Source organism: Balaenoptera borealis, assembly GCF_965194805.1.
Source record: "Balaenoptera borealis genome assembly, chromosome: 3".
NCBI lineage: Eukaryota > Metazoa > Chordata > Mammalia > Artiodactyla > Balaenopteridae > Balaenoptera > Balaenoptera borealis.
Window position 1 is genome coordinate 103,929,212 of NC_138866.1, and position 25,031 is coordinate 103,954,242.

The 25,031-nt window shown below is 43.3% G+C and overlaps 1 protein-coding gene and 1 long non-coding RNA gene across 4 annotated transcripts in view; one reads left to right on the forward strand and one right to left on the reverse strand.

The window, feature by feature from the left end:
- RAB27A (RAB27A, member RAS oncogene family) overlaps positions 1–13,882 on the reverse strand; it is a 70,737-nt gene extending 56,855 nt beyond the window's left edge. The window contains exons 1-2 of one of the 3 annotated variants that reach the window (XM_082388190.1): positions 13,725–13,882; positions 854–945 (exon numbers count right to left, since the gene is read on the reverse strand). The gene's annotated coding sequence lies outside the window, so the exon portion shown is untranslated. Of the gene's footprint in view, positions 1–853; positions 946–3,768; positions 3,977–13,724 lie in introns of those variants that run through there. The other 2 variants (XM_082388189.1, XM_082388192.1) reach the window with 2 other exon arrangements.
- The window catches only part of LOC309626870, a 604,516-nt gene that overhangs the window by 531,431 nt on the left and 48,054 nt on the right, over positions 1–25,031 (forward strand). The window lies entirely within an intron of this gene.

The window sequence follows — 25,031 nt, forward strand, 5'->3', positions numbered from 1 at the left end:
ACAGTAGAAGCTGAGTAAAGTTTCTTATTAGCACTCCTCAGCCTTCAGTGTCCTTAGGAATCTTAGGATTTTGTTAAAATGCTAATTCTGATTCAATAGGTCTGGGTAGGGCCCAGGATTCTGCATTTCTAAGGAGCACCCAGGTGATACCCAGGTAACAATGATGCGCCTGGTCCTAGAACTACACTTTCAGTAGCAAGTAAAACTTCAACAACCCCATTTTTCATAGAACTATAAGTCTTCTCCTTAGAGCAACACAACCTTTTTTTGACCACTTTGCATTGAAAGCTTTCTCAAACGTCTTTCAGGCTTCAGGATACAGATGGCACACTAAATACATTTAGTTCTATTACCTCCCCAAATCTTACTAGTATAACAATGAAGAGAATTTTACTTCTTATAGACATAAACTTACAAAAACAAAGAGAAAGTGAGTGGAAACAACAGGAAGAAAATGTTGCAAGCTAGAAAGTATCGAATAGATGAACAAGAGGTAATTGATTAGCAGACCCAGGAAAGCAGACTCCTTACCTGCCATTAGAGAAAGCCAACAAGCAACTCATCACAGAATCTCCAGAAAGGCTTAGGCAGTTGGAGCCCCAAACACCTCTGAGGTAGGGGATAGGGTAAAGTGGGGCTAAAAATGGTGGAAGTCTGTTTACACCCCAAGCCCCATCCTTGCCAGCCTTGTAACTCCTCCAGCTCTGGCAGTAGTCGAAGGTTTATTCTCTGGAGAGAGTAGAACTCCGAGTATCAAACTCTCAGAGGGTCTCTGAGTCATACCAACTTTAGTGGAGGCAGGAGGAGGCACTGAGAAGTTGCAGAGTAAGTATGAAGACACCTCCACCCTCACCTACACACTGGACTTCCAGAAGGCAGGCATACTCCACAGACAGGTGGTTCAAATGGTCTTCTCGGGAGAATCTGCCCAACCCAGGAGGGACGCTGAAAGATACAAAGGAGCCCATGACATGTCAATCTAGCTAAAACTATGATGTACCTGTTGGGAGAAGGAGGAGATGGAAATGGTATACGTGTGTGGTAGGGGTAGGTGGAAAAACAAGCTAAAATTCTCTTCTTCCATAGTAAAGCATCAACAGATAATGCCTAAAACTGAAAAATCGGCCATAGAAATATAAGTACGTCATTTAGAGACAGGGGATATAACAACCAGCAAGAGTCAACTCATTGCAAGAACTGAAAGCAGTTGACTCTGGGGAGCAGGAAATGAACTGGGGGCGGGGACTCTAACAGCTTCTCCTAACAGGCCTTGTAGAACTATGCCCTGATAAAATCTTTAAAATTAATTAATACAAAATGAAATGTAATGCCCAAGCTTAAATTTTTTTTTCTTGGATGAGTCAGGCCATCACAATAAACACCCCTAATGTGTGCTACATCCTCAGGATCTAGGGCCTACACGGAAACAGGATGCTGAGGATCTGGGCCCTGGAGACAGGCTGCCTGGCTCTGAATCTCAGCTTTACCACTCACTGGCTGTGTGACCTTCAGCAAGTTACTTAACCTCTCTGTGCCTCAGTTTCCTCATCTGTGGAACCAGGATAATAACAGGATTATCTTGTAAAAATTGAATTATGTAATACCTATAAAGTGCTTAAAACAGTGTTTGGCACATAGTAAATGTTCAATAGTAGTTATTCTTATTAAGGTATGTTTGCCCCTGTAGTAAAAGCCTCCTGACACTGTATTGATTTTGTCTTTTATTAGTTTATATTTCATTCTCCCTGCCCTCACCTTCTCTGTCAGTTAGCCAGCTGTCCCTCACCACAATAATCAGCGTGCCTTTCTAGGGTGACCCCTTCCCCCGCCAATGTGCAGCTTCTAATTGACAAGGCACACGGAAACCAAATAACCAAGATTAGAATTATGTATAAAATGGAGAAAAATGGGCACCACAAAATGTTCTGAAGGTCTCTCTGTGGGGCAAATCTGCACATTTCCATATACAAATCATCTATCTGACAATTCAGAACCCTTTGGGCTTACTTTCTAACTATCAACTGTAGGTCAGTGCGCTGGGTGACACTCAGGGAAACCAACCATCCCAGTTTACCTGGGACTGCGTTTTAGCACTGAAAGTCCAGCATACCTGGAAACCCCAGTCCCAGCACTGGTTAAATTACTTAATCCTTTTGAGCCTGTTTCATCAGCTGTAAAATGAAGGATAATATTTACTTTGAAAGTCTATTGAGGATGAAGTGAGAGAATGTTCATATAATTCCTGACACATAGTAAGCTCTCAATAAATGATAGCTCTAGCTACTGGACTCAGTTACCTATTGTTATTACCAACTCTGATCAGTGGCAAAACAAATTATCCTTAGAAACTTAACCTGTACCTTGGTTATTTTCTTACTGGAAAAATAATTTACCTTTTATACAATGGATTCCAGGAAGCTGAAATGTTTGCTTTCATGAATTTCCTTCCACCCTTTTCCTACACAATTTGTTTCAGTGACTAAGACTTATTAAAGAAATGTAATATTTCAACAATGTTGACTTCTCCACTGGGCAAAGGCCTGAGAGGTTTCCACCAGCTTTGGATACATGCGTCTTTTCTACTACAGAAGCCCTGGGGTATTTATGTTAGTAGTTGCTTCTAAACTTCTGGACAGAAATCAGCATTCCAACTCACAAAGAAGGACATCAGACATCATACCTGAAATTCTTTTTTTAATTTGCATCTCACTTTTTTCCTTCATAATGGCACCAAATCATTGTCTCCTAATGGATTAACAATGCATTCACTAAATATGTCCATTCTATGCCTGAAAAATAAGGGATCTTATCATCAAACAGATGAAATGCCATTCTGACCTCAAAAGCTGAAGGAAATTGCTCACATCAGGGCAGTCCACCAACACAAGGGCGAAGTTGCTATAAGAAAAGTTGCACAATTTGGGGTAGATAACTGAAAGGGTCACAAGTTACTCAAAGCCAAAACATGGCCTGGGCACTCTAAGAGGCAGCAGAGAGCATGAACCACCAGGCATGTAAGAGACTTCTCTGTCCAGGCTCCCAAGCTCCCACCTCCCATGCTCATATTTCTTCTGCCAGAGTCCCCACCCAGTGCCCAAGGCCTGTGAGCAAAACACTGGCGAACCACAGAACCTCCGAGGAGCCTTGAGAGACATCTGGTCCAACTACTGAGGCAAAAGTGATTGGATCCAGGAGAGAACTTCTCCAAGTATGGCCTGATGCCCACTGGCAGCAGAGTCACCTGGAGCACCTGAAGAAAATCCACCCAGGCCCCTGAATGAGGATCTCGGAGAGGATGGCTAGGGAATTTGCATTTATAACAAGATTCCCAGAAAACTCCTGATTGTGCATAAAAAGGTTTGAGAGCAGCTGCTGTATGGAGACAACAGACAGCAAAATGCACAACCATCGCTGGGCAAATAACCCAGAGGAAAGACCACGTTTAACCTCCACCAACCTCAGACTCCAAATCTGTAAAATAGGGATAATAATACCTACCTAGCAGGATGGTTGTGAGAATTAAATGAGACAACAGGTAAGAGCTTCCAGCACAGAGCCTCACACACAGCAGGTGTTCAGCAAGTATTAACCCATCCCCCGCTTTCTTCTTGTGTAGCAGTCTAATGAAGATTTATAACAAAAGGCCCTATTTTGAACAAACTTCACCAAGGAAAGCAGATGGCTAGCTTAAGTTCTGCATGTTAATGAGTCACCAACAAAAAGGCCGAGGCCAGCTTCTTTAACCAATGGTTGGGTTGTAAAAAGTACCTGTGATGGTGGTTCTCAAGCTTGAGTGGGCATCAGAATCATCTGGATGGCTTGAAAATACAGACTGCTGGGCCATCTCCAGAGTTCCAGAATCAGTAGTTCTGGGCCGGGGCTGAGAATCTGCATTTCTAACAAGTTCCCGGATGGTGCTGGTGTTGCTGGTCTCAGAACCACACTTTGATCATCGCTCCACTAAAATCAGATTGTTCTGATAGTTTGTAATAAAAAAGTAAAACAATGCTAGATGCATTTCCTGTTTGACACCAGACTGGTTAGTTACATGTCAATAAAGAAAAAAGTAATAAACCCACAACTTCCAAGGCTGTGCCACCTCTGTCCCTGAGACTCTTTCTCACTACATTTTTCGAAAGGCGCAGAGAGAAGGCTGGGAGATTTGAGTGCCATCTCCCAGCTCCCCAGGTGGGTGCCCCTGAGTGAGACAGGGGATCTCTTTGAACCTCTCAGTGTATTCACCTGGGAACAGAAGTGGGCTCAGTCACTGGTTCCCAAACCTGGCTGTGCACCATCCATCACTACAGCAGCATTTTAGATAAAACATGGATTCCCCAGCCTTAAAGCCAAGAATAGCAAATTAAAATCTCCAAAGGAGAGACTGAAAAACGTGTGGTTTTGCGTGTGTATTTTTTTTAGGTTTTTGTTTGTTTGTTTTAATATTTATTTGGCTGCACCGGGTCTTAGTTGTGGCACACGGGATCTTTGTTGCCGCGTGTGGGATATTTAGTTGCGGCATGTGGGATCTAGTTCCCTGACCAGGGATCAAACCCAGGTCCCCTGCATTGGGAGCGTAGAGTCTTAGCCACTGGACCGCCAGGAAAGTCCCCGTGTGAGTATGTTTTAAATAAAAGTTCCCTGTGTGATTTTCATGGGCAGCCAGTTTTGAGGAACCATTCCCATGGTGATCTTTCAGGCCCCATCCAGCACTAAAGCTCTTGGACCTGTTTGATTTCTAAGTCCCTGTGTCTGAGTCTGTGCTTACCAAGTACCCTTGTCCTTTTATATTTGCTTCCCACAGTTTTTACCAGAGGAAGTGAGTACACTCGTCTTCAAAGAAAGGAATCTAGTCTGCTTAACAGTTGTGCTTTTCTCATGTATCAAACTGGCATTCCAGTTTTAGTTCAAAAAATAAAGTCCAGGACTTCCCTGGTGGCGCAGTGGTTAAGAGTCCTGCCAATGCGGGAACACGGGTTCGAGCCGTGGTCCGGGAAGATCCCACATGCTGCGGAGCAACTAAGCCCGTGCACCACACTACTGAGCCTGCGCTCTAGAGCCTGTGAGCCACAACTACCGAGCCCACGTGCCACAACTACTGAAGCCTGCGCACCTAGAGCCCGTACTCTGCAACGAGAAGCCACCACAATGAGAAGCCCGCGCACTGCAAGGAAGAGTAGCCCCCGCTCGCCACAACTAGAGAAAGCCCGCACACAGCAACGAAGACCCAACGCAGTCAAAAATTAATTAATTAATTAATTAATTTTTAAAAAAAGAAACAGGTTTAAAAAATAAATAAATAAAGTCCAGTGTAGGAAAAAATAGGAATTACATAGGACAATCTGTCAAGCAATCTTCTCTAACACCAAGTCCCTAGTTACTCTATCATTCATTTATTACCTTAGCGTCTACCATGCGCCAGGCATTATTCTAGGTGCTAAGCATAGAGAGTTCACAAAACAGAAAAACTCCCTGCTCTCCCAGAGAGAACAATTCAGCAGGAAGACACAGACAGTAATAAGTGAACACAGAGGTAAAATAATTTCAAATAGTACTAAGTCCTGTGAAGACAATAGTGTAATAATAGGGTAGAGACTACTTTCAACAGAGTGAGCAGGGATTACTCTGCTGCAAGGGACCAGCCAGGCGAGGATCTAGAGGAAAGAATTATAGGCAAGTGTAAAGGCTCTGAGGAAGGAAAGAACTTGGCATTTTTAAGGAAGAGAAAGGAAGTAGATGAGGCTGAAAGACGGGGGCACAGGGATGAACTGAGGTCAAGGAGGTCAACAGGGCTCAGAACACGGAGACTCTTCCAGACCACGGTTAGAACATTTGGGTCTTACACCAACTGCAATGGGAAGCAACTGAGGAATTTTAAACAGAAGAAGGATATGAGCTGATTTACATTTTTTAAAGATCACTGGCTTTGTGTGAGGAGTGGGTTATAGGTGGCAAAGAACGGCACCAGAAAAGCAGCAGGGACTTCCCTGGTGGTCCAGTGGTTAAGACTCCACGCTTCCACAGCAGGGGGTGCAGGTTTGACCCCGAGCCGGGGAACTAAGATCCCACATGCTGCATAGTGTGGTCAAAAAAAAAAAAAAAGAAGAAGAAAAGCAACAGTACAGGCAAAAAAATGATGGTGGCCTTTAACCGGCAGCTGGCACACAGCCATAGCAGACAATCAGATATTTCTGGACTGCTTTAACATAGGGGAAAATCATTAATATACTTGCTTCAATTCCTGTGATATTTTAGAAGAGTTCAAGGAAGAGACACTGCTGGTTACAATTAAGAAACATTAGCACAGGGGCATAGAAAGAACCAGCAGACCTGTCTTCTAGAACCATCTCTGCCATCAATTTGTCACGTGACCTTGGGGACTGCTCTGAACCTCTGAGGTGGAGGGGAGGCTGGGCTCCCTTGTTTCTAAGGTGCCTACCAGCCCTTAAATTACACGATGCCGTAAGTGTAACAAGTGAGGTTTCCTTATCTGGGTGGCAAAATGGGCTGCTGACTCAGGGTTGGGGTTTTTGCTGTTGACTTTTAATCTCCCAGAGAGGCTCTAGCTAAGCAGGAAATGGGGTGTTCATGAAGACACTGGCCAGTCCTACTATTTCCTTGGGAAACTCTGAGGCCTGTGGCACCTCTGGCACAAGGGTAGGTGGCCAGCTGGCAATCTGTGGAGCACACACTCCCGGGCAGCTGAGAACTCGTCAGGCCGAGGGGCTGAGGTCCCCATCTCTGAGGCATTCAGGGGCCAAGCCTTCAGTCACAGCACTCCCTGCGGCCCTTCTGGCAGCCTTCCACCTGCGCTGAATCACACGGCAGCCAGGCCCTGCCGCCCGGCTCTCACTTCCTGCTGGCAGGCTCTCCCCACAGCATCCACTCCCTCGGATGGTCCACCCTGGCACCTTGGTGAGGACCTCACTCCATGGTCCCTGAGGGCAGGGTTCTCAGTCCCAACTGCCCATCAGCATCCCTGGTGGGGATTAAAAACGATATACACATATAGATGCCTGGGCCCTACTTCACATTTAATGACTTAGAATTGGGGTGAGGGAGAGGTTAGAAAGGCAAGAGTGGTGAAGTTAGGCTTAGTTAACTTTATATGATGGAGAGAATGTGGAACTCAGGAAACCGCACACCAGAGAGGTTCAATGATGTGTCTAACGCAGGGTTTCTCAGCCTTGGCCCTACTGACACGGTGGGCAGGACTGACCCTTGGCCATGAGGGGCTGTCCTGTACATTGTGGGATGTTTAGAGGCACCCCTGGTCTCTACCCACTAAATGCCAGCAATAGTTCCCCCGGTGTGACAACCAGACATGTCTCTAGACATTGCCCGGTGCCCTCTGCGGGAGGAGGGAGTCGGAACCAGCCCAATTGAGAACGCTGGTGTAATATCACTTAGTTAATTATTGGCAGTGTTAGAAACTAAAAACCAATCCACTAATTCCTGCCTGTGTTGGTTCCTCCACATTCCAGCAGGAGCTGTGGAACACAGGGATGAGTCACTCCCTGAGGAAATACCACAACCCACTTCACGGCCCTCTGTGCCTAAGCAGAGTGGAGGCAATGGAGAATTGACCTTGTCCCTGACGAAGGAAGCCCAGCCTGGAACAGCCGGCAGCTTGTTTGGCCACATTTGGTCTCCAGTATCTGACTAGAAGGACGATGCCTTATCTTTTCAAGGGCTGCTGGACCTTTTTACTCATGCCTGGGGTTGCTCCCTGGCAGTGGTGAGATTCATTATGAAAATGATTCACACATTGCAGGGAACAAAGAAATCCCGACCACAACCATGGATTATATTTTAAAATTCTCAGGTGTATGTCTCATTCCTTCCCGTATTAGGGCTAGTACAGCAAGAATTTAAACAATACCTTACCATAAGTTTTATTAGCTCATTGAGACCCCGTCTTTGCTGCAAATGATACAAACATACAGGAGAGAAGTAACCAGCCATACTCAAATAAGACTTGACCAGCTGCCCATGTGGTGGGATCAGAGCAAGATAGATGAGCAGCAGTTAATAAGAACGAACAGATTTTTCAGTCTCTTGGCAACTGATTTTATTGTTATGCTTTGACCTGGCAGCTGGTAAGGCTTTATATGAATTAATCAACAAAGCTATGAAAAAACAGGATTAGTGGCTCTGAAATATGGTATTCTCGTGGCAGTCAGAGGAAGCATATTCGTTTTCAAGACTGCTTTCTCAAATAAGTACAAATAACTTTAGAACAGTAAGAAAATAACCCAGTGTTTTAAGAGGACACATCTCTAAAGAGGAAGTCACATATACCTATCTACTGCGTTGGTCCTTACCATGTAGCTTCCATATTTATTCTACCAAAATACAAAAGGATACGCAGTATCAAAGGAATAGGCCACACAAAGCAAGTGACTTACAGTGAGACAGTACTTGCTGGCTGTGGAATTATTCTCAGCAAGTCCTCCTAAATCAAAGCATCTTACAATGAACACTCAAAGGTGACAAAAATATTAACCAGACCTTAAAAGGAATAAAAACACATGGAAAGACAGGCTTTCTGGCTTTCTGGCATCACCACAGGAATACAACCAATGGTGGCTTAAAACAGTCCTGTGGTTCTCAGAGAAAAGACAAGGGTATCCATGAGGATGGCTTTGCCTGCCACATAACGGATCTAGAGACTGGAAGGACGGCAGGATAATGGAGCAATCATGGGAGGGTGGCAAAAGAAGTGATTAAAGGTCAGCACGAACACATAAGCAACTTACACATGATCTCTTCAGGGAAGACATTATGTAGCAGACCAACCACTGGACCCAGAGTTCCGGTTCTGGCTCTGCTACTAACTGTGTGATCTTAGAAAATGACTTAACATCTCTGGATAAAAATTTCCTTAACTACCAAACACTAGAGTAAGACAATCTTCTACTTCCTTCTAGTTCTAATACTCCTTGAGTTTACAAGCCCTCTCCTTCCTTAAGATGGACACATGTGCAATCACCAAAGTGAGCCACAGCTCAGTCGTTCTTTGGACATTATCATGATCAATGCATTCCCTGTGCATAAACCTAGGTTTACCAAACCAGGGTTACCAGATTAGATCCAAGACAGCAGTTGATTTTGCCTTTCATAAAAACAACTAATTTTTTAGCATAAGTACGTCCCAAATATTGCATGGGACATACTTATAGTAAAATATTAGTTGTTGGTCATCCAAAATGCAAATTTCTTTTTTATTTTTTTCCAATTTGCTAAATCTGGCACCCTACCTCTGACCCCATGTTAAAAGTTCAATTTCAAGACTCAGAAGTCTGATTTCATATTTGTGGGTGGTTCCAAGCGTGGCTGAGGCACTAAATGGGAGGCCTTCTCATGGGTAACATACACAGAGGCAAAAAACAAAACAAAAACAGGCAAGGAAGAACAACTTTCAACATTTCTTTTGAGTAAGTGAGGCATCAAGTTTTATTTAACAGTAAGTGAAATATGAGTGTTAGTAGACCTCAATCATACAAGAAAAAGAATGTGGTGTACTGCACGGCCAGACAGGAGGCCTAAACAAGCTGCATGCTCACAGCTCCACACCTCTCACCCTCTGGACATAAAGTTAATTACAAACCCTTTATCTCTTCCTCCAACTCAGTGCTCATGTCTGCTCCCAAGATAATCAGCTTAAGGGAAACCAGACCATAAACTGGAACTTCCTGACCAAGAGGCAGAGGAATAAATATGATCCAAGCAAAACCTGCACACAGCATAAAAAGCGAAGGCAGTGAAAGGGAAAAATTCCTCTCTTCAGAAGGCAATCTTGTTCGAACAATGGCAAGACAATCTTGCTGCCTAGGGGCTCACATTTTTTTTTTTTTTTTTTATTGTGAGCCAGCTTTATTGAGGCATAATTGACATATAAAATTGTAAGATTATTTAAAGTGTATATCATGGTGATTTGATATACATACACAATGTGAGAGGGATTCTCCCACCCATCCAGTTAATTACGGGCTCACACTTTAAATATGTGAGCCCTGTTTTGTTTTTCAGGTGGTATCAAGCCTATCCTAATTTATCAGAGGGGAAAAAAAAAAAAAAAAATATATATATATATATATATATATATTCCATGTACGTAAAAATAATCCTTTTTCATAGTTTGTAGTGAAGATATACACAGGGCACATTCCAAGGTAAGTTTAAATAACAATAGGCTAGTTCAGTTTTTAAAATAATTTTTAATTTTTTTAAAAATTAATTTTTAATTTAATTTTTAAATAAAGATTGATTACTATGCTGTCTGGGCCAGTTAATTCAATTCTCACTGAGAGAGGTCCGCAGGAAACCCCTCTCAACTGTGGCCTATATTGATCTCACAGGAGCAGCAGGATGAGGTAGACTAAGACAAGATACTTATATCTATACATTAAGAAGAATTAAATATATGGACTAGAGGTTTCTAATGAGGAAAACAAATCCAAGTTTATTCATTAACTTATGGGTACATTCAGCAAGAGTTTATTAAACACTTCTTTTTTGTCTATGATAGCTTGCAGTATAGGACTCACAAAGGAGCTAAAGCCAGTGCTCTGCCTCCAGGATATTACAATCTACTCATGGACATGAGGCCACGTACACATACTCAGTTGACAGTCTAAAGTCGTTACGTCATTAAAGGCCAAAATGAGTCTCAGAATTGGCCATTTCAGTTAGAAGTCAGAAAAAGATTAAATTCACTGTACTGCAAAATATTCATTAGGAAATGAAATTCCATTTTCTCAAATTTCCAAGGGATTTCACTCTCTCCCTAGATCAGCACAAGAGACCGAATCACTGGAGACAGATGCTGAATGCCCCCACCCAGTCTGCCCAGGCTACGGAGAAGAGGGCTCCCCACTGCCACGGTGGGAAGGACCCAAAGTCCTCACCTTTCTGCTTGTTTGACCTTTCCCTTTCCGAGGAGGGTAAGGCCATTATCTTGAGGAAAATAGGAGGAGAGGAGAGGAGAGATTTAGGAGTTGCGGTGTAGCTATGGACATTGCTTCTCGGATAAAGTGGGAAGAAGAGTGAGAAAGAAATAGCAGAGTGATCCCCATTTCTCAGCCTCTCATTCCCTTTTCATTCACTCAACATGATTTTTTAGGGCTTAGTATGTGCCAGAAACCATTCTAGGTGCTATGCCCACCACAGTGAACAAGACAAATTCCTGACCTTCATGGAGCTTGTATTCCAACAATGGGAGATAGATGTTGTGTACAAAATCTGTGTGTGTGTGTGTGTGTGTGTGTGTGATGACAGTAAGTGCTATAAATACTCGAAAGAAAAATAAGGCAAGGGAAAGGGGAAGAAAATGATGGGGCAGGGCGGGGGTGGGGGGTGAAGGATGCTATTTTAGACGGGGTGGTACAAGAAGGCATCTCTAAAGAAATGACTTTTGATCTGAAAGAAATGAGTGAGTAAGCTGTGCAGACTTTTGAAGGAAGAACATTCCAGGCAGAGGAAACAGCAAATACAAAGGTCCTGAGGTGTGGCTGAAGCAGAGTGTGAAAAGAGGGGAGTAATAGAAGATGAAGCCCCCCACACCATGTAACGGGACTGCAGGCCACAGCAAGGACTTTGGTTTCCTTCTGAGATAAAAAGCCACTGGAGAGCTTTGAGCACCGGAGTGAGAGACATAATTGACTCTGGCTGCTGCATTGAGAACAGACTGTAGAGTGGTGAGGGTGGAAGCAGAGTGGCCCTGTAGGAGGCTTTTGAGTAATCCAGACGACAGAAGTGAAAGGAACTTGGTGGAAGCAGTGGAAACTGTGGAAATTTCCTATCCTAGGTATAGACTCAAAATAGAACCAATGAGATTTGCTGAGGGACTAGATGTGGAGTGTGAGAGAAAGAAAAGAATCAGGGGTGACCCTGGGGTTTTTAGCCTGAGCACCTGGAAGAGTGAAGTTGCCATTAACTGAGACAGGTGAGACTAAGCGAAAGCGGGTTTGGAAGAGGAAAATCAAGAGTCTGGTACCTAGAGACTGTTGCCCACTTCAAGACCCTTATATCTCTTTTAAAACCAAGGCAACAGAAATTGAGAAGCTGATCTTAAATTTCATATGGAAATTCAAGGAACCCAGAATAGCCAGAACAGTCTCAAAAAAGAAAAGTGGGAGGACTCACACTTCCCGATCTCAAAACTTACCATGTACATAGCTAATAAAGAGGAGAGTATGATACTAGCGTAAGGATAGACATACAGATCAGTGGAGTAGAACTGAGTCTAGAAATAAACCCTCACATTTACAGTCAGTTTATTTTCAACACAGGCACCAACAGCATTCAAAGGGGAAAAAAATACTCTTTTCAACAAATGGTGCTGGGAGAAGTGGATGTCCATATGCAAAAAAATTAAGTTAGACCCCTACCACACACCATATACAAAAATTAACTTAAAGTGAGTCAAAGATGGAAATGTAAGAGCTAAAACTATACAACTATTAGAAGAAAACATAGGCATAAATCTTCATGGCTTTTAGATTTGATATCAAAAGCAGAGCAACAAAAGAAAAAATAAATTAATTGTACTTCATCAAAGTTAAAAATCAAGGCAGGCCATGGAAATTAAGGAAGGGAGGGAGTGAGGAAGAAAGAATAAAGGAAAGGAAGAAAGTAGGAATGAAAACTAACATAAAATACAGAAAAGAATGATGGTCAGTCAAGTTTTTTCAGCACTACATTAACCTTTCTTCATTTGTAACCATCTGCAGAAATTCTGTTTTCCAGACTGTTTTCCCCCTACAGCAAGTTTCTAAGAAGGTTAAAATAAATAAATAAATAAATGGAACAAGAACAGTGAAGCACCAACAAATTATATCACCAATAGTTATAGAAAATTTATGCAGCATAACACTACTCCCCCTTCCAACATCTGAATGATGAGCTGACCCAAAAGTGATAATCTATCCAGCAGGAAAAAATAGCTGGTAGCCCACAGAGGTAAGAAAGAGGACCCCCTGGCAGGAGATTAGGATGCCATGTGGCCCGCAGGAGCCGAAATGCTGGGAAGGTGAAGTCAAGGGCTCACAAGATTTCCTTCACTTCAGGCCTGACTTTGCTTAATCGGTGATCTATTGGGACAGAGGTAAAAGCTTTGGCAATAGTTACCGAAACGAGTCATCACATCAGCCCTACCACCAGTCAAGACCCGAGAGCCTGGCTGACTGGCAGGGAAAGAGAGAACTCTCTCCCACCCGGGCAGTTTGTCCGTCCAGACCCTCACCAGCAAAGGTGTCAAGACCTTAAATCATTCAACCGACAACAAAGGGAGGTAGGAAAGAACGGCGGGGGACTGGGGGGCGAAGGGGGGGCGTGCAGGAGGTCTGGGACCTTCCTTCTCTCCTGCCAGAGAAGTTTCCTTCCTCCCACCCCGAGATGGGGAGCCTCGCACCTGGATGCCGCCCGGAGGTGACCTCAGCCCCGTCCCAACCTGGGACTCCACCTAATCAGCACCTCGCCCAAGCTGACCCCACCCCCGTCACTGTCATCGCGGGGTCTGTGCTGAGGGCCTGGGAGAAGCAAAGCAGCTTTTCTGGTGGGCTCAGTTGCCCACAGGCGGGGAGAGAAGGAGCTGCAGCTCCACCCCCCGCCCCAGGGCCAGACCCTGCGCCCGCCCGCTCCGTCGCTCAGCCCCGCGGGGTGACTGGAGCCTCCCGGAGCCCCGGGCCTGAGCGCGCCTCCCCCGCCCGCGCCCGCCGCCTCACCTGCTCCGCCCGCGGTCCCCACGCCGCTCCTTCTGCGCGCGCCGCGTCCACCCGCTGACGGCCTTTTTTGGGTCCTCGGCGGGTATTTTCCGTCGGGCCCCACATCACTTCCCGTAAAGGAGAGCGAGGTGGGGGCGGGACCTCCTCTCCACCCTCCACCTCCCGCTTCCTCCTGTCACCTCGGCGAGCACCCCCGCCCAACTCGGCGAGAGCGCTTTGCAGGCGCCCTCCCCGCGCGCCGCCCCCAGCCCCGCCGCACCTGCCAAGCAAAGGCCCCATTCGCCTCTTTTTAGTCCAAGTTGGGTCTCCACTGCCGCTTCCTGGAAGGCGCGAAACCTTAGGGGGTTGTTTTCGTTCTGAGACACAGTGGTGACACTTACAAACTGCCACGGGATCGGGCACTGCAAGGTATAGTTTGGTGCCTCTCGCCAAATCTGCTCCCCTAAAAGCCATTTTCTAAAGGTGTTTTCCAGGGCAGCAGGTCGGTGTGTCCACCTTGCAGCCAGAGGTGCTGAGCGGCTGCAAAGTCAGCCCTGCGCGCGGTTCCTGAGGCCCGGGGGCGCTCCAGCTCACAGTGCCCCCTTGGTCCGGCTCCCCAGGGACCGGATCCGCGCTGGGCATCCGGCTCCGCCACTGTCCATCCCGCCCCGCCAGCTCCTCACTCGGGGGGCCTGGACATGGCCTTCCTGGAGTGAGAGAAAGCTCTGGGATTCTTGAAAATGACCGTGGGAAGGGGGGGCGGGGGGAGAGTAGTAGAATTCTGGCAGGAAAAAATATATTTCTGGAAGGAAATGACAAACGGGGTCTCTACTCTTACAGTCTAGTTCAGATTATAAAATCGCTCTCAGTTAAATTTCCGAGGATTAGAGCAATTCGTTAAAAAAAAAAAAAAAAAAAAGCAAAATACAGCACTTGTAGCCCCTGTAAGGAGAAATCTGCGAGCCTTTGCTGCCCCCCAGCGGCTTCCTTCTCTCAGTGCCGACGGTTTTGTGGGGGCCGCTTGGACCTGTGGCTGTCGGGGCCACCAGGTTCCCACTGAGAGGCAGCCAAATTCTCCTCCAGTGGCCTGGGGGTCTGAACAGTGGCTTTTGGGCCTGCCCCGTGGGCTTTCAGGCAAAGCACTTCTGAACCAAATAATTCTACTTCTAAGCAAAAGAAAATGACTGGAAGCCCTAGTCTACTGTCTCTTACTATCTGTTCTATCTCACTGATTCTTCTTGCACCACAAATTCCAGCTGTCTCAGGGCGACCTGCCCAACTCCATCATTCTTTCAGTCTATAACTACTCACAGTTTGCACTACAGTACAATTAGCTTCTCAGATTCACATATAGGATGAACCGTATGAAATTGCCAAATATTGAATATACATTCAATTTAATAGTTCCAAATATAACACAGTCATCTCAAAGTTAGGGATAACAGATTTCACCATAGGGTGATGCTTTCAAGGGATGTTTCCCAGGGAAGAGAAAGGCCATCAAACTGTTGCTGATGGAAGTTAGGACAGGAAAAGTAGCCCGATGCTCATGTGTAAAGGAAGTCTTGGGAGTCATTGATCAGCTAAGATCTGGGGGGCCAACAATGCAGCAACCGCTAATGGCTCATATAAGGAGAGCTCCCCCTTCAGCCCTCCCCACTCCTGCAGCCAGGCAGGGCTGTCACCGGAGTTTACCAGGCAGGAGATCAGAAAATAGCGATGCTGTGGCCCATTCGTCATCACCCATTCATTCATTTCATTCAGTGAGTCAAGCACTGTGTTAGGTACAGGAGAGGCAATAGTGAACGAGGTAAATTGGTCCCTGCTCTCAGGGATCCTGCCCTCAGAGAAACCAAGTTAACTCCAGTGCAGTGAGATACGATTCTTGATAAGGGAAGTTAAAGAGTGTAACTGGAACACAGATAAGTGACACCAAGTCAAGACTTCCCAGAGACAGTGATGTATAGATTCAGAAGGATGAATAAGAGGGGAAAGTGAGAGAGGAGAGAATTTTAGGAAAGAGAGCAGAGGAATGGTCTGGAGGCGAGAATGAGATATTGGAGCAACTGAAAGAAGTTCGGAGAGCTGAAAAACTGAGTGGAAGAAAGCAATCAAAGAAACTGCAGAAATGAGCAGAGGCTGGAATATGAAGAACCCTGGAATGCTTATAATAATATTAGCTAACATTTATTGACCATTTACTCTGAATCAGCCAATATGCTAAGAACTTTACATATATCACCTCATTTACTTCTCACAATTGCCCTATAAAATAAGCACTATTCTTGTCCCCATATTACAGATGAGGAAACTGAGCCTTAAAGGGATTAAGCAACCCAAGTTCATATAGCTAATAAGTGGCAAAGCCAGGACCAGAACTTAGAACCCATTTTCTTAATGGCTATAAGGCGAAGAATGGGCTGGGGAGGCCAATTAGCACGCTGAAGTCCAAGTGAGGGATAACAGTGATCTGGTTTAAGGCAGTGGTCCTGAGAATGAAGATGAATGGACAGATTTGAGATACTTAAGAGAGTGAATCAAGACGACTTTGTTAGGGACTTTCCTGGAGGCGCAGTGGTTAAGAATCCACCTGCCAACGCAGGGGACACGGGTTCAATCCCTGTTCCGGGAGGATCCCACATGCCACGGAGCAACTAAGTCCATGCGCCACAACTACTGAAGCCCGCACACCTAGACCCTGTGCTCTGCTGCAAGAGAAGCCACCGCAGTGAGAAGCCCATGCACCGCAACGAAGAGTAGCCCCCCGCTCGCCGCAACTAGAGAAAGCCCGTGTGCAGCAACGAAGACCCAGCACAGCCAAAAATAAAAATTAATTAATTAAAAAAAAAAAAAAAGAGGAAGACTTTGCTGTAGGGGGTGAAGAAGAGGGAGGAATCCATGGAGATGCCCAGATTTCTGGTTTGGGCAACTAGGAACCCCTGAGCAAAAGGAAGAAAGCAACAGGGAAGGAGAGTGAAACAGGCAATAATAAACAAGTTTAGGACATTTCAACTCTGACATACCAGCACCAGCAGAACATCCAAGTGAAACTGTTTAGTATGTAGTTGGATAAGTTGGTCTGAAGCACAGAAGACGTGAACTGGAGCTATTACCAAGGGGACTCAAAGACATGAGAGGCAATGAGCTAGTCTAGAAAATGTGCTGAGAGGGCAAAGAGGGGGCTTGGTGCAGAACCCAGAGGATCACTCAGTATTTAAGGCATGGGCAGAGGAAATCCAAAAAGGAATTTGAGAAAAGTGTGTCCAGAGGAAAACAAGGAGAGAAAGTTATTACAGAAACTAAGTATATTAAACCCATCTTGTGCACCAGTTCAAAATCCTCCCCACACCACTTCTTACTCCAGCCACAGAACTGGTCACAGTACACCTCTTGCTTCCAGCTCTGGAGCTTCTCTGACACTGCAGGCTGCTGCTTGAAACATGCAGAGTCCCAGCTCCAGTCACATTAATAGGACTGAAATTGGAGGTATCAGTACAAACTCATGATTTTTAATATGGAGAAATAAAGTTATGTATAGATATGTATTAAGTATATATTTTCCAGCTCCATCTGCTAAGAGGTCCTAGAAGCAAGTATATCATAGTAGCTATGAACACACTTAGCACTCAGATCTTGATTTCTAAATACCCTTTTCCAATAAAAGGAACCAAAGACATGATCTTTTATATATAAAGTCCTAAAGAATCTACAAAAAAACTATTAGCGCTAATAAATGAAATATGCAAAGATGCAGGTTGCAAGATCAATACACAAAAATCAGTTGTATTTCTATACACTGGGAATGAACAATCAAAAAAGGAACTTTTTAAAAAAAATCCTGTTTATAATAGCAACAAAAAGAATAAAATACTTAGGAGATGTAGGTTTATACACTAAAAACTACAAAACACTACTGCAAGAAATTAAAGAAGACTTAAATAAATGAAAAGATATACCATGTTGTTGGATTGGAAGACATAATATTGTAAAGATGGCAATACTCCTCAAAGCAATCTGTAGATTCAATGCAATCCCTATCAAATTCAACATTATTTTTGCAGAAAAGGAAAAGCTGATGCTAAAATTCACAGGAAATTGCAAAGGACTCCAAATAGCCCCCAAAAAAATCCTGAAAAAGAATAAAGTTAATTCACACTTCCTGATTTCAAAACTTAATACAAAAGTGCAGTAATCAAAACAGTGTGGTATTGGCATAAAGACAGAGATATAGATGAGTGGAATGGACTTGAGGGTCCAGAAATGAGCCCATAAATCTATAGCCAACTGATTTTCAAAAAGAGTACCAAGACCATTTGATGGGGAAAGAACAGTCTCTTCAACACATGGTGCTGGGAGAACAGATATTCACATGTAAAAGAGTGAAGTTGGACCCTTTCCTCACACCATATATAAAAATTAACTCAAAATAGATCAAAGACCTAAATCATAAGAACTAAAACTATAAAACTCATAGAAGAAAACATAGGCAGAAATCTTCATGACCTTGGATCTGGCAATGGTTTCTTACATGTGATAGCATAAGCATAAGCAACAAAAGAAAACTGTATTATACTTAATCAAAATTTAGAATTTGTTCACATCAAAGGATACTCTCAAGAGAGTGAAAACACAATCCACAGAATGGGAGAAAATATTTGCAAACCATATACCTGATAAGAATATAGTGTCAGAATATATAAAGAGCTCTTACAACTCAACCACAAAAAGACAATCCAATTAAAAAGCAGGCAAAGGACTAAAATAGACATCTCTCCAAAGAGGATATAAAAGTGGCCAACAACCACATGAAAAGATGTTCAATGGCATTAGTCATTAGGGAAACGCAAATCAAAACCATAATGAGATACTACTTCATACCCACTAGGTAGGCCATAACTTTTTTTTAAAAAAAGAAAAGACAGGGCTTCCCTGGTGGCGCAGTGGTTAAGAATCTGCCTGCCAATGCAGGGGACACGGGTTCAATCCCTGGTCTGGGAAGATCCCACATGCCGTGGAGCAACTAAGCCCGTGAGCCACAACTACTGAGCCTGCGCGTCTAGAGCCTGTGCTCCGCAACGGGAGAGGCCGTGACAGTGAGAGGCCCGTGCACCGCGATGAAGAGTGGCCCCCGCTTTCCGCAACTAGAGAAAGCCCTCACACAGAAACGAAGACCCAACACAGCCAAAAATAAATAAATAGATTTAAAAAAAAAAAAAAAGAAAGAAAAGAAAAGACAAATAACAAGTGTTAGCGAGATATAGAGAAACTGGAACCTTTATACGTTGCTGAAGGGAATGTAAAATGATGTAGTCACTCTGGGAAACAGTTTGGCAGTTCTTCAAAAAGTTAAACAGAGAATCGCCATATGTCCCAACAAGTTTATTCCTAGAAATATGCCAAAAGAATTGAAAACAGGTATTCAAACAAATACTTGTACACAAATGTTCATAGCAGCACTACTCCAAAAGGTTCCAAAAGGTGGAAACAATCTAAATATCCATTAATCGATGAATGGATAAAGAAATTGTGGTATACCCATACAATGGAATATTACTTGGTCACAAAAAGGAGTGAGGCACTAATACTTGTTACAACATGAATGAAACTCGAAAGTATACTAAGTAAAAGAAGCTAGTCCCAGAAGGTCACATACTGTATGATTCTATTTATATGAAACATCCAGAAAAGGTAAATCCATAGAGACAGAAAGCAGACTGGTTGCCAGGGCTGCGGGGAAGAGGAATAGGGAATGACTGTTTACTGCACATCATCCTTTTGGGGTGATGAAAATGTCCTGGAACTCGACAGAAGTGATAGTTTCACAACATTGTGAATGTACTAAATGCCACAGAAATGTATGCTTTAAAATGTGTTATGTGAATTTTGTTTCAATTTTTAAAAAAGAACCAAACTCCTAGAGTCAAAGCTTGGTCTAAGAAAAGGATGAGCCAGAAAGTAAAGAAGTACTCAGAGAATGACAAGGACATAACAAAGGGAAACAGGACCCATCTGAGGGAGGATTATTCCTCAGCTAAGAGCTTGCTTATTTTAACTGGGACTGTCAATATATTTTTGTTTATAAGCTACATTAACAAAACTTACTTTTCAAAAATGTCCATTGTGAATGTCAAAGTATATTCTTGAGTATTTTATACCTAGTTGTAAACTTTTTTAAGAAGTCTTATTTTACACTTGTTAAACTACAAAATTATTTTCAGAAAATGCTTAAACATTACATTTCATATTTGAAATAAACATTTATAAAAAAAAAAAAAAAAAAAAAAAAGAATACAGAAGCCAGCTTGAAAGGACTCCAACCAGCCAAATCTGGGACAATTTGAACATGTAGTGATTGTCAGGGTTGTCTTCATGGGTATGCAACTAGAATATCACACAGGGCCCTGCACTCAGAATTTTAATGCTCTGCAGTCACTGTCTTAAAATTCTTAATAATTTTACCCTTGAATTTGTGTTTTATGTGAAATCTGATGGCACAATGGAGGATGCTGGAGGCTTGAAGCCTCTGCAAACACATGGCTCTGACTCCTGCCACTGCCCACTCCTCACTCCCTGGTCCCCTGGGCCCTACCCAGCCTTGCATTCACTACCTTACTCCAGGGCAGTGACTAAGTCACCTTGGCTGGGGGAGGCCCACATTCCGCCATCACCTTCCACCTGGCCAGGAGCCTGGGTGTGAGAGCAGAAGGGATCAGGGTTGAGCCCATGCCCCATGGCACCATGGGGCAGGCAAGAAGGCAGGTATCACTGCTGTAGTCTGGTAGCACCACAGTACATTCTATGTGCCACGCAGCAGGGGGCTCCTGCCACCACCACCCAGGAATAAAGAGCACCCCAGCATAGAGGCTGCAATCCCTGGGCGGGTGCACATTCACCATGGGTTGGAGTGGTGGGTCCATGAGAAGAGGAGATTGACTTTCTCATCCTCACCCAGGGCTGTGCATCTTCATTCTGCACTAAGCCCCACAAATCATGTGGCTAGCGCTGGTGACAGTAATAGATTGTAACTCACTGAACAAAATAGGAATCTGTGAATCATACTGACAGATCATTTCTGCAGTATTCCTACCAAAAAGGTAAAACCTGAATCTGTCTAATCATGAGGAAGCATTAAACAAACCCAAATTAAGGGAAATTTTACAAAACAGACCAGTATTCTTTAAAAATTTCAAGATCATGAAAGGCAATGACTAAGGAATGAGAATAAATGAAACCAAAGAATCATGACAACTAAACTCATACGTAATCCTGAATTAGTTCCCAGACCAGAAAAAAAATTTTGTCTTGCTCTAAAGGACATTAATGGGACTTGGTAGAATTTGGATGAAATCTGAGATGAGATAATAATATCCTGTCAATCTTAACTTCCTGATTTTGATTATTATACTATAATTATAAATGAGAATATCCTTGTTTTTAGGAATTGCACACTGAAATATTTAGGGGTAAAAGGGAATCACACGGGCAACTTATTGTTCTCAAAGGGTTTAGAAAAACAATAATGTGTGTGTGTGCATAGACATACACACACATATATAGAGATTAAAGCAACTGTGGTTAAATGTTAACATTTGTGGAATCTGGGTAACAGGTATATGAAAATTCTTTGTACTATTTTTGCACTTTTTCTTTAAGTCTGAAATTATTTCAAAATAATATCTAAAAAACTTTTAGAATTCTCTTCAGGAAATCCCATAGGATCGAGTCTAGTGGCCCCCTTGAAAATCTACCATTGTCTAGGCTTTACCCCTTTAAGTCTCTTATTCTCCCTATCTTGCCCTCCTGATCTTGGAGTTAGAATGGATTTGTGATGAGACTGCAGAACCACCACCTGATTATGTTACCTGGGAAGGCCCTGATGATACTCCTTTCACTGAGGCACTGGTGAGGAGGCCACTGACACCTCGGAAAAGCACAATGGTGGACGTCCTTTATGAGCTGAGACTGACGGAAGATGCTGCTGCAACAGGACTCCTGAGTATCAGTTAGAAACAAAAGAATGCCCAAATGGCAAAGAACAGATGGCAGGCCATAAGTGCTATAATGGGAAGCCAGGCTGGGGTGCAACCAGGGTGTCTTGACCCACAGAGATCTGTGATGGTGGCTTATAGGTCATGGTGTTCTGAAGGAAAAGATAGACGGGGTGTTTTTGTTTTGAGGAGAGAAGGGGTGTTTCTTGACTCAAATATTTTTAAAAGAAAATCAAGAACTAGTGAGCAGAAGCCTGTCAGTCTCCACAATGGCAATCATGGTCTTTCACCAGCTTCCTGATTTAAGTCATTTCACAGACTTAGAGCCAATGACTGAAGAAGCTGTATTCACCTGAGGAAGGTGAATACCACAAGAATTATACCAATGCCACAAGAATTATATCATAAACTTTCCTCTGCTCCTACCAAGAGACCAAGGCCTTCACCCAGGATAAATGTGCCTTGGGGAAAGAGGAATTCAGACTTTAATGTCCGCAAGATCTGAGCTGAAACTGGTACAAGGAGGCTCTAAATGCTACCACAGTCCCTCAGTTTAGAGTGGGGGCTTGTGGGGGTGATAAGATAAATGCAGGTTTGGCCCAAATTTGTTTTACAGGATCCACTCTGTCATTCCATAGGGTACATTCCATAGGATACATACATATACTCAGTAGCTGGCAGAAACCTCACACTGACCTTAAAGGAAGAGCCCCTGCCTTAGTCTGCTCAGACTGCTATTAAAAAAAACACCATTAAATGAGTGGTTTAAAAAACAGGTATTTTTTTTCTCACAGTTCTGAAGGCTATGGTGTCCAAGATCAAGGTGCTGGCAGATTCAGTGTATGATGAGGCCTTCTTCCTGATTTGCAGACAGCCACCTTCTTGCTGTATCCTCACATGGGCAAGAGAGAGAGAGAGCATCTCTCTTGTATCTTTTCTTATAAGGGAACTAATCCCATTGATAAGGGCTCCACCCTCATGACCTAATTACCACCCAAAGGCCCTACCTCCAAATACCCTCACATTGGGGATCAGGGCTTCAACATATGAATGGGGAAAAGCACTCAGTCCATACCACATCGTTATGGTAGAAAGGACCAACTGAAAGCCCCTAAATCTGCTTTCCCTGGCTCCAATAGTAAATTAGAAGCAATTCATGCAAAAAATTGCAGACGTTAATGCCACCTTCAAAGATATGAAGTATATGGGGGGGGGGGGGTTCCTCTCTATATCACCATTCAATTCACCTCTCTGCGCCCTGCAAAAACTAAACAGAAAAAGTTCTAGGGACGGATGGTGATGGTGGTCACACAACAATGTGAATATATTTCATGCCACTGAAATGTATACTTAAAAATGGTAAAAACAGTAAATTTTACGTTATGTATATTCTACACCACACACACATACTAGATGGATTATGGCAGGAAACAATGGACTACCTCAACTGCAGCTGCTATTCTGGATGCAGTGGTTTTTTTTTTCTCTGACCGTTTTGTTGAGATATAATCCCATACAATAAAGCTTTAAAGTGTACAATTCAGTGGTTTTTAATATATTCACAAAGCTGTCATTGATCACCACTATCTAGTTCCAAAATATTTTCATCGTCCTAAAAAGTAACTATAACCATTAGCAGTCAATCCCTATCCCTCCTTCCCCTTAGTCCCTGGGAACTACTAATACACTTTGTTTCTACACATTTGCCTATTCTGGACACGTCATATAGAATCATACAATATATGGCCTGTTGTGCTCAGCTTCTTTCATGTTTTCAAAGTTTATTCATGTTGTAGCAGGTATCAGTATTTCATTCCTTGTTATAGCTGAGTAATATTCCATTGTGTGGATATACCACAATATGTTTATCCCTTCACTGGCTGAGACACTTGGGTTATTTTCACTTTTTCACTATTATAATAATGATTCTATGAGCATTCATTTACAAATTTTTGTGTAGACATATGTTTTCACTACTCTGGGACATATGTCTAAAAGCAAAATTGCTGGGTCATATGGTATCACTATGTTTATCTTTTTGAGGAACTTCCAAACTTTCACAGCAGCTGCACTGTTTTATATCCTCACCAGCAATATACGAGGGTTTCAACTTCTCCACATCCTTGTCAACACTCATTATTTCCCCTTTTTGACTGTAGTCATCCTAGTGTATGTGAAGCAGCATCTCACTGTGGCTTTGATTTGAATGGCTGCAGTACCTTTACTGGAAAAAACAAAAAACAAAAAACAACTCATTCTCTGGCACTTGGTATGTGACTACCAAACTGACAAACCCATCCTTCTCAAAAGGAGGATCAAAAGCAGTTCAAGGGCTTCCCTGGTGGCGCAGTGGTTGGGAATCTGCCTGCTAATGCAGGGGACACGGGTTCAAGCCCTGGTCTGGGAAGATCCCACATGCTGCGGAGCAACTAGGCCCGTGAGCCACAATTACTGAGCCTGCGTGTCTGGAGCCTGTGCTCCGCAACAAGAGAGGCTGCGACAGTGAGAGGCCCACGCACCACGATGAAGAGTGGCCCCCACTTGCCGCAACTAGAGAAAGCCCTCACACAGAAACGAAGACCCAACACAGCCAAAAATAAATTAGTTAATTTTAAAAAACAAAACTATTATAGATCATAAATCTCTGCCAGATTGGAAATTTAAAAAAAAAAAAAAAAAGCAGTTCAATTTCACATGATGTTAAATAGGATTATCATTCCTTGGATAACAGGATTATATATTCTTGCCTATGGTCACAGGCAGGAATACACTTGACTGTGTATCCTGTGGGAAGAGTCTTTGTCCCTGGCCTCACCTTTGGGCAGGACCTTGTGACATGCTCTAAACCAGCAGACTCTGAGGAAATATTTGCCACAACTGAGCAGGCATTTACAATTCATGTTTCCTTTCAGTCTCTCTCTCTCTTAATCCTAAACTCTGTCATATCCCAGACAGGGGCTACTCCTTGAGCCTGGGGCCCACAATGAGAAGACACACAGAACAGAACCCCAGTCTACCGACAGACAAGCCAAGCCTGTCACACAGTAGATACTTGGTATGTGTTTTAAATTTACATATATTTTTCAGTGTGCATAGAAGAAAAACAGTCTCAAAAGCTCAAACTATTAAAGGTGCTAATTAAATCAATGTATACTGAAAAACAGTAATTTTCACTTTGTTCATTCTGTATTGTTTGGGTTTTCTTAATGAGGTGAACATGTACTACTCTGTAATTTTTTATTCACTTTTTTTTTTAATTACCTATGCTGGTCTCAACATAGTTTAGATTAAGTTACAATGAATTTACTTTTCAAAAAAATCAATAATAAGAAATGAGGTG